Genomic DNA, 11,142 nt, shown 5'->3' with positions numbered 1-11,142 from the left:
GTCCTTAATGTATTATGTTGTCTCTCATCTCCTTTGCTATCCCTTGGTTATCTCATATTGGTATAGTATCTCACTTTGTTATCTGATATATTGAATTTATTTGTATTTGGATATTTGAAATATGATAGGGAAGGGGGGAAAACCAAGACGGGAGGGGGCGTGGGGGGAGGGAAATGGGTACCAAGACATGTGAAAGGGTATCAATGTATGTGAATTAATGCACCTTCTATCTGGCAAATATCATGTAACCCTTTTACTAATTACAATAAAAAACAAAAAAGGAAAAAAAAGTAGCAGTCTCACCAGTGCTGGTGGCTCATGCCTGTAATGCTAGCTATTCAGTTGGCTAAGATTGAGGATCAAGGTTCAAAGCCAGCCAGCCTGGGCAATACAAAGACAGAGACTCTTATCTCCAATTAATCACTAGAAAATGGAAAGTGGGGCTATGGCTCCAGGGTAGGGTGGTACCCTTGAGCTGAAGAGCTCAGGAACCGTGCTCAGGCCAGAGTTCAAGCCCCATGACCCCCTCCTACCACAAGTTTCTATAATTTAGGTTATGTCAACTACTCTCTTTGGCTCTTTTGATTCTTGTGCTAGGGCTTGAACCCTGAAACTGGGCATAGTTTCTGAGTACATAATTATTTTCTCACAAAACTAGTAGCATTTACATTTCAAAGCAAAACTCAACTTCTGAGTCTTTTTGTATTTTTCATTTAAAAAATAAAATGAATATGATCATGAACTGTATTTTTCATCGTTTATATGGGTTCTTTGCTATATTCTCCTTTCTTTTTATTCATTTTTGTTCCTTTTTAAATTTTTCTTTCTTATTTTTTTGAAACATATTCTAGCTTGTTGTTGTGGATTGGCAACTCTCCCTGAGGTTTTTTTGCTTTGCTTTGCTTTTTTCCCTCAAGGATAGCAGGCTTCACACCTGAGCCACAGCTCAAATTCAAACTGCCTTCCTTGCTTCTTTCCTTCCTTCCTTCCTTCCTTCCTTCCTTCCTTCCTTCCTTCCATCCTCCTTTTCTTCCATTCCCTCCACCCCTTTGTCTCTTCTTTCTCCTTTTCTTCCTCCCTTCCTTCCTACAGTTTTCTTCCTTTCTTTTCTTCCTTTCTTCTTTCTCTCTGTCTCTTTGTCTCTTTTCTTTCTCCTTCCCTCCCCCCATCTTCTTTCTTCATCCATTCTTCCCTTCCTCCCTCCATGATTCTGGCTCTCCCACCTTTCTCTCTGTCTTCTTTCCATTTTATCTTCCTCCCTCTCTCTCTCCTTTTCTCTCTTTTCTGGTGGTTTATAGGACAGAGTCTTCTGTATAGGGGAGCATACACAGGCTCTGATCTGAGGGTTGTGGTTCATAGCCAGCATGGGCAAGAAAGTACTTGGGACTCTTACCAGTAAGTAACCATCAAGAGGCAGGAAGGAGTAGAGCTCTAGCCATGAGCAAAACACAACTAGTTCATGGCCACCGCTGCCACTCACTAAAACAAGTCTCATGGACTTTACTGTCCAGGCTGGCTTTGAACCATAATCCACAGATTTCAGTGACCTGAACAATTAGGATATAGGTTTCAGTCATGATTTTAAAATCTGTAATTGGCTCTTCTGTCTTTTCAATTTCTTTTGAATTTATTGTATTTTCTGTCATTTTTTTATTTCAGAACGTCTGGCTTGTTGTTAAGCACTAAATACTCATCCTCATTTTTGTTAGGTTTTTTTGTTTCTTTTTAGCTCAACATTTAGAAGCTCTGCCACCTAAGCCACAGATCAACTACTGGCTTCAGGTATTTTGTTTCTAATGCTAGTGCTTAATGTCTGGGCCTAGTCACTATTCATAAGTAGTTTAATTTACTGAGATCTTTTGTTAAATGGAGCACTCCACCATTTTGTTCCATTGTGCAACTTCTGGGTTTTAAGTGCTTCATTGGAAGAAAATGTCTCATGGATTTTTCTGTCTGTGGTCCCATTGATCTGGGATCCTCACTTAGCAATCCCCTGGCTCCCATTAGCCAAGCTTACAGGTGTGCAAGCTACTTGTTCTTTTTGGTTTTAATGTGCTAGGACTTGAACTCTGGGCCTGTTCAATGTCCAGGAATTTTCTGTCTCTGTCTTTCTTTCGTTCTTTCTTTCTTCCTTCTTTCTTTCTTTCTTTCTTTCTTTCTTTCTTTCTTTCTTTCTTCCTTCTTTCTTTTTTTCTTCTTTCTTTCTTTCTTTTTTCTTTCTTTCTTTTTTCTTTTTGCTCAAAGCTAGAAGAGTCTACAATTCAAGGTAAAACTCAACATCTGAGTTTTTTCTTCAAAAAATTGGGTGTTGATACTTAGGACCTGAACTCAATGCATGGTGACTCTCCCTAACGATTTAAAAATATATATTTAACAGAAGGCTCACTGACTCTACTACATGAGCCACAGCTCAATTTCTGCCTTTTTGGGGGGTTGTTAAAAGGAGATAAATGTCCCATTAATAAACCAAGTGCACAGAAAGTATCATAAAATCTGAGCACTGTGATTCAAAGCGTGCCTAGGCAGGAAAGTGCATGAGATACTCATCTCCAATTTAACACTAAAAAGCAGCTAGCTAGGGTTACAGGCATGAGCCACTGGCAGCCACTTGGATTTTTTGTTGTTGTTCTTGTGCCAGGACTTAAAGTGTGGTCTTGCCCAGTGTCAAGGTGTTTCTTTCCCCACTCAATGCTAGAGCTGAAATGGATCTTAGAAATTTTTCTTCAATTTAATGTTCCCAGGATCTACTACATGAGCCACAGTTGAACTTCTTCAATTTTTTGTTGGTTTATAGGAGATAAGAGTGCCTGAACAGATGGGCACAGGAGCTCACACCTGCCAGAGTAGGATGGTAGCCTTGAGCTGAAGAGCTCAGGGACAGTGACCAGGCTGAGTTCAAGCCACATAACCCACAAAAAAATTTAAAAATTAGTACCTACACAGAGTCTTGAAATCTGAGGGACATGGTCGGAAGCCAGCCTGGCAGGAAAGTCCATGATTCTCCAATAAACCACCAAGAGGCAGAAAGTGGTAAGGCCCTAAACATGAACAAAACACCATAACTCAAGTCCACCACTGGCTGGCACACACTAAAATGATTCTCATGGACTTTCCTGCCCAGGCTGGCTTCAAATTACAATCCTCTGATTTCTGTGACCTGAGCAAGTAGAATACAGGAATAAACAATGTTTTCAACTTTTTGAGTTGGTTCTTTGATATTTTCTCCTTTGTCATTCATTTTTTATTCCTTTTTTGTTTTTGTTTTTCTTGTACAGATTCTTTAATTTGTTGTTATGAGTTAGTGACATTCTCTAAGGTTTATTCCTTTCTTTTGCTTTTTCCCCCCTGAAAGCCAGCAGAATTCACATTTGGAGCCAAAGCTCAACTTCAGTGTTTTCTTTTTTTTAATTATTTATTGCATTTTGTTATTGGGGTAAGAGTTACATTCACCAGGTAGTGGATACATTACTTCTAAAACATTGATACCCTGTCTCATGTTTTTCTCCCACTTCCCCACCCCCCTCCTGCCTCCCAATCATCTGTTTTTTCCCCTTCCCTCTGTATTTCAAAGAAACAAAGAATCATGTATACAACATACCAGATAACAAACACAGATACAGTAACAATACAAGATAAACCATAAAGGGGAAAAAAGAGAGAAAATGTAACTTCACATAGTACATTAAGAACAACAATTACAAAGAAAATCCTTATTTCTCTACCCTGGTTTGTCACTTTCTTTCTTTCTTTCTTTCTTTCTTTCTTTCTTTCTTTCTTTCTTTCTTTCTTTCTTTCTTTCCATCTTTCCCTTCTTCCTTCCTTCCTTCCATCTTTCCTTCCTTCTTTCCTTTCTTCCTTATTTCCTTCCTTCCTTCTTACCTTCCTCTTCCTTCCCTTCTTCTTCTTCCCTTCCTCAGACCCTCTCCCTCTCCCCCCTCACCCACTCTCTATGCGTGTGTGTGTGTGTGTGTGTGTGTGTGTATGTCTCTCTCTCTCTCTCTCAATCTCTCTCCTTCTCTCAGTTTATAGGAGAAAGAGTTTCATGTGAACACAGGCCCTGAAATGTGAAGATTGTGGTTTGAAGCCAGCTCAAGCAGGAAATTCCATGAGACTCTTATCGACAATTAACCACAAAGATCCAGAAAGTGGTAGACTTCTAGCTATGAACAAATCATAGCAAGTTCAAGTTTACCAGTACCACTCATTCAAATTGGTGTCCTGGACTTTCCTGCCCAGTCTGGCATTGAACCACGATCCTCAGATTTTGAGAAGCTAAGCAGGATTACAAGTGTGGGCCATGATTTTAATTTAAATTTCTTTATTTGGCTCCTCTCTAATCTGTTATTTTTTATGCCTTTTTTGTTCTTTTTTTTCTTTTTATTTCAGGTCTTCAGATGTGATGTTAGGGCCTAGCCACTAAGCCTGTTTGTTTGTTTTGTTTGAAAACAACTGGCAGGGGCACAGTGGCTCACACTTAAAATCCTAGCTGCTCAGGAGGCTGAGATCTGAGGATCGACTTTCAAAGCCAGCCTGGGCACTAAAGTCTGTACGACTCTTATCTCCAATTAACCCCTAGAACAGCGGAAGTAGTGCTGAGACTCCAGGGATAGGGCATTAGCCTTGAGCTGAAGATATCAGTGACAATGCCCAAGCTTAGGGGTAGAGTAGTAGCCTTGAGCTAAAAGCTCAGGTACAGTGCCCAGCCCCAGAGTTCATGCTGCACAACTAACAACGATTGCAAAAAAAAAAGACCTTGATGAAAATAACTGGCCGGCTCTACAACTTGGGCCACAGTTCAACTCCTGGCTTTGGGTCTTTTAGTTCTTGTGCTAGGACTTGAACACCAGGCCTGGTCAATGTCCAGGATTATTTTTATTTCCTCAAAGCTAGCAGGGTTTACAATTTGAGGACAAACTGACTTCGGAGTCTGTATATAAAGATGTGTATTGGTACTTAGGGTTTGAACTCACGACCTGGTGACTCTGAGGCTTTTATTTTCTTTTACATTCAAGGGTCGCAGGCTCTACTACTTGAGCCAAAACTCAACTTCAGTCTCTTTTTTTCCCTTTCCCTTTTCCATTTCTTTTCTTTTTCATTAATAGCAATTAAGAGTTCCATGATAAACCCAGGGCATTATACAATATCCTAAAATCTAAGGACTGCAATTTGGAGACAGCCGGGGCAGTCAAGTTCATGAGACCCTTATTTTCCATCAACCACCAGGTGTTTTGTAACCTGGATGCCGCTGTGGCTGCCTCTTTGTCACACCCCCAGCATGTCTAGGACTTCATTGTGATCCACCATAGTTTCACAGATTGTTGGATCCAGGACCTACCCATAAGAAGGCTGCAGTCTTTGAGCCTGGAGCGCAGTGGCAGTGTTCTTATGGGAAGCAGGTCCTAGGATCTCATGGCCCCAGAAAATGAGGGTGGTATTTTGCCACTGATTAACATAGCAGTCCACCTGGAGTTCTTGACAACAGTCCTCAAGGTCTAAGAGCTCAAGTGATCCATGCCTGGATGTGATTGGTCCATTCCTCCCCAATATTACTGGCCTAGCCGTGATTGGCCCATTCCTCCCAGCTTTCAGAAGGCTCAGTTGTAATTGGTCCATTTCATCACTGACCCCATAGGCCATTGTGAGGTCACAGCAGGGGTTATTAGGGGCAGTTTGTTGCTGTACCTTCGATAGTTACAGTGCTGAGCTTTTTGCTTGAACTGTTGGACGAAATTAGAGATAGGTGAATGTTTCTTTTTGGTTATTTGGCCGTGGAAAGGGTAAGAGGGAGGATTTGTCTTGTGTGTGTTTGGAAATTTCCATTAATCTGTGGTTTAGATACAGCTAATTTTACTTGAGATTTGCTACCCATCCAATTGATTCCATTCATTTCAGATAGGATTTGCTACCCACCTTGCCTGGCACAGTGGCTTGCACCTGAAATCCTAGCTCAGGAAGCAGAGATCTGAGGATTGTAGTTCAAATCCAGCCCAGGAACTAAAGACTGTGATACTTTGATCTCCAACTAATCACTAGAAGAGGGGAAGTGCAGCTATGGCTGAAAGGGTAGGTCAGTAGCCATAAGCTGAAAAGTTTAGGGATGGTGCCCAAGCCCCAGTATTGAAGCCCCATGAACCCCCCCCAAAGAAGATTTGCTACCCACCTTATTTGAGTAAAACTTAATTATGGTTTACTCCCCCACCATATTTATGTAGCTAAATTATTAAGATTGACTGCTTGACATCCTATATTCAGATGGAGCCATGCATATTTGAGTACATGTCATACTATGTCCTCTGGAGATGATCTTTTCAGACCAATATGATGCCAGTGAGATTACTGGGGGTGGTAGCTATGGTGTGGTGATGAAAGCCTATCACTGCCTCACAGAAAGCGAGGTGGCAGTGTAGACCCATAGCTGCTCTTACTTTGGACACAAAGCACATCAGAGGATAATGTCCTTTTCAGCAACCAGAAAATGATAGTAGAGCCTCTAGCTTCAGGAGAAAATGGGGCAGGAAAGGGGTGGTTAGCAGGATACTAATCAGGAAGAGAGCAGTTCAAGGAATGGCATAAAGATCCCTGAAAGGCACCAAAGCCATGGAGAGACAGAAGCCCTGTCACTGACACAGAGAAGGTCCTCACCCACCCATCTGATCACAGCAGAACCACCCAAGATAGGAGCTTTTTAACCCCAGGGGCATGCTGGAATCTTCAGAAACTGCTCATGGTGTATGGCGGGTTGGCTGGGGTTCCTGCGAGGGATTTCAGAGCTGCTCCCCAGCCACACTCGGCTTTGCTCCCCAGCAAGGGTCTGCTCACTGTTCTCCATCTTTTCCTTTTCTTGGCTGTCTGAGGTGCTAGGTCTTATCATAAGTCTGTTTGTAGGTCCGATGCAGTGGGATTCGTGATAGTTTACTCTCGGTCCCTATATCTCTGGTTAGTGTGAGAGAAGTGGGGCATTTACCTACAAGATGTCACCATCTTGGTCCTGGTATTTCCAATCTTTTATTTTCATTCATTCGTATAAAATCTCTAATATTTTGGTAGAATATATCCAAAAGCAACAGAAATCAGATAAAAACTTTCGTATGGCATTTGGTTTCCAATTCTACACACACACACACACACACACACACACACACACACACACACACACACACAAAACCAAGATAGGAAAACCATGATTTATGGAACAAACCCAGCCTGTTTTGTTTTGTTTTGCTGGGACATGGAGATTGAACTCAGCTTGGGAGCTGGCCCTGAGCTGTTCAGCTCAAAGATACCGACCTACCCCTTGATCCACAGCCCCAATTCCTGTTTTCTAGTAGTAAATTGGAGATAAGATTCTCAAGTACTTTTGTGCCAAGACTGGCTTTGAACCTTGAACCTCAGATCTCAGCCTCTTGCGTAGCTAGGATTACAGTCATGAGCCACTGTGTCCAGCTCATATATATAATATAATATATTATATTTTATATATAATATATATTACAAATTTCTGTGTGTCAAGTTACTAAACAGTGATTAAAAAATTTAAAGACAAATTTAAAGATAAATAAATTTAAAGATAAAACCAACCTGGAGGAAAAAACTATTATTCATTACAAATGTTAATCTCAAGAGAAAAGTAGTGTCCAAGGAGAGACCTGAAGCTCTGAGTACTAGCCACAGGACTGGCAATAAATAAATAAATAAATAAATAAATAAATAAATAAATAAATAAGAGCCAGGAATTTGGCCTAGTGATAAAGTGCTTGCCTAGAATGCATGAAGACCCAGATTCGATTCCTCGGTACCACATACATAGAAAAAAGCTGGAAGTGGTGCTGAAGCTCAAGTGGTAGAGATCTAGCCTTGAGAAAGTCCAAAGACAGTGCTCAGGCCCTGAGCTCAAGCCCAGGACTGGCAAAAAAAACAAAATAAATAAATAAATAAATAAATAAGGAGAGAGAGAAAAGTAAAAATTCTTATGCATTGTAATCATAAATTGGAGCAGATTTTTATAGCTTATGCAATTCTTCATAAAGCCATATGAGGGAAGCAGAGTGAAAGGCAAGAAAAAGAGAGAGGCAAATGGAGTCTGGCAAAGAGAAAGAAAGACAGAGACATATAGAAAGGCCCCCAAAACAGATTCAGAATTATTGCAAAAGGCAAATGTGTGAGTTGAAATTCAACAAAACAGTCTGTAAGGATCATGTTAAAAGGTTAAACTGGGGCTGGGAGTTTGGCCTAATGGTAGAGTGCTTTCCTAGCATGCACAAAGGCCTGGGTCCGATTCCTCAGTAACAGAGGAAGTGGTGCTATGGCTCAAGTGGCAGAGCACTAGTGTTGAGGAAAAGCCCAAGGACAGTGCTAAGGCCCTGAGTTGAAGCTCTAACACTGGCAAACAAAAAGCTAAAACTTTCTTGGGAACATAGCCTAATGGTAGACTGCTTGCCTAGTATGCACAAAGCCTTGGGTTGGATTTCTCTGTATCACATATGCACAGCACACACACACATACAAAAAGCCAGGAGTGGGACTGTGGCTCAAGTGATGGAACAGCTCAAGGGCAGTTCCCAGGCCCTGAGTTCAGGCCCCATAACTGGGAACAATTAAAGTTAAAATTTTGCGAAGAGCAAAATAACTAATGAAATGTATTAGAATGATATACAACATGATAGTGTGCAGATAGGGAGTTAGTATACTTTAAAACTTAGAAAAGTAGGTTGGGGTGTGGCCTGATGGTAGAGTGCGTACTTAGCATGTACAGAGCCCTAGGTTCCATTCCTTCATTTCCTTCATACCACATGCAAACAAAACCCCAGAAGTGGTGCTGTGGCTCAAGTGGAAGAGTGCTAGCCTTGAGAAAGGTGAAGGACAGTGCCCAGGCCTTGAGTTCAAGCCCCAGGACTAGCCACAAAAAATTAGGAAAGTGATTGAAAAAGACAACAGTGGGGACTGGGAATATGGCTTTGTGGTACAGTGCTTGCGTAGCATGCATGAAGCCCTGGGTTTGATTCTTCAGTACCATATAACAAGAAAAAGCCACAAATGATGCTGTGGTTCAAGTGGCAGTGAGGTAGCCTTGAGCATAAATACCTCAGGGACATTGCCCAGGCCCTCATTTCAACTCCCAGGACTGGCAAAAAAAAAGACAACAGCGAAAAGACACAGAGAAAAGGGGATAAGATTAAATGCAGATTAATTACAAAGAACCAAAAATCTACAAGAAAAAAATCCAGTTTAAATGGGAATCACCATCACTTGTGACTATGAGAAAAATGAGCAATATATATTTACTGAAGTATTAGTATTTCACAATACAACTAATATAGCAATGGAAAATTACTGTAGATTTAAATCAGACCTATGTACTCATCAAACGCAGATGAGTTTCAGCTAAAGAATGTTTATTTCTTCTAAAATTTCTTTTATCCTTGAAGCCATGCCAAAAGTTTCTGTTTTGCATTAGCAAGATAACGTAAAATTTTCAGGGCAAAAATGCAGCCTAAGAGCCCTGCACCAGAAGCCAAGATTGAGAACACCTCCACAACCACCATAACTTTCCCATTGGCACCGTGGTAGACCAGCAGGAATTTGAGCCAAACACTGCAGAATACCAGCATGATGAAGGTCAGGAGCTTGGCTTCATTGAATGTGTCAGGCAGTTTCCTGGCTAGAAAAGTCTCAGTGAAACTGGCCAGGGCCAGCGAGCCCAGAAATGCCAGGACACAGTAGAAGGCAGTGAGGGATTCCTTGTTGCACAGAATGATGGCAAGGCCATGATCAGTGTGTGCATCTTGGTCAATGAAGGGAGGACAGGTTCACAGATGGAGTCCACAATCATCTGGGTGAGAAGGCAGATAGGGATGATGAGTTTTGGAGCCTCTGATGCCAGAAGTCACCTCATTCTTCTCCCTGGAGAAGAAGCCTTAAAGGCCAGAATCACAGTCACAGTTTTGCCCCACACTGTAGGAACAGCTACAGCAAACACAATTCCAAATGCAGTTTGCTGGATGGTGCAGTTGACTGTGTTGGGATGGCCAATAAAGAGCAGGGAACAAAGGAAACCGAATATGAAGGAGATGAGCAAGGTACAGCTGAGATCCTTGTTAATGGCCTCAACAATGGCAGTGTCCTTCCATTTCACACACATCTCAAGTACGACACCAGTGAACACACACAAGCAGAGAGCCAAGCATGTCAGAGCCATGCCCAGGGCATCTCCAAAAGCCAGGAAACTTGAAGCTCTCAGGAGTCACTGATTTCTTTGTGTGTTGCCACACTAATGAGGTGGACACTTCACACACTGGTCTGTATCTGGTGAGAAGTACAAAAAAAAGCTACCACAACTTCTTGGTGTATACTAAACATTCTAAGAATTTAGGAAACTGTTCCCTTATATGTCAACCTACCATGTTAGTGTTTGTTATCATAAAAGCAATTTTGTTTCATTTCTAAACCATAAACCTTCTCATTGCCATCTTTTCAGTTTATTTTTTTGGACTAGTCCTGGGGCTTGAACCAGGTGGGCGGAGGGAAATGGACACAAAAACTTGAGAAGGTGTATCAATGAGTGCGAAGTAATACTCCTATCTGGTAAATATAACTCTAACCCCTCTACTTTTACAAGAAAAAAAAAGAAAACAGCGGCTTTAAAGAAAATCTAATTGAACATACACATATGGAGAAGTAAACTGAAAGCCAGAATGAAGACATGTGAAAAAATTTTATGTCAAATGTTGACAGTAGGCTTCCGGAAAGATTGTGACACTTAGTTGTCTGTGACCAAACAGAGATTTAGGGTCCAAACATACACATTAACTCCAAGGAGTGACATCAATCAAACTATAAACGGACACACATTCTAGCAAAGAAGAAATTGTACTACCGGTGTGTAAGGTCAGAAATCGGCCAACAGGCAGTGCAGCAAGGTGATTCCTGCTGCACTACTATGCTGGGTGCCACACACCTGATCCCAACTACAGGAACTGTGAGTAGCTCATCAGGGATACTTCCCCAGAGAAGAGCTCCTGGCGTGACCCAGAGTGCCTAGTCCAGATCCCCAGCACCAGAAGGGGAAGCCAAATCTGGAGAAGCAAACTTTTCCACACCTTCCATACCTACTCGGGAAAGAAGGCTGGAATACACACCTGCCTT

Source organism: Megascapheus bottae, unplaced genomic scaffold, assembly GCF_031878675.1.
Source record: "Megascapheus bottae isolate mThoBot1 unplaced genomic scaffold, mThoBot2.hap1 HAP1_SCAFFOLD_112, whole genome shotgun sequence".
Taxonomy (NCBI): domain Eukaryota; kingdom Metazoa; phylum Chordata; class Mammalia; order Rodentia; family Geomyidae; genus Megascapheus; species Megascapheus bottae.
This window is presented reverse-complemented; position numbering follows the sequence as displayed.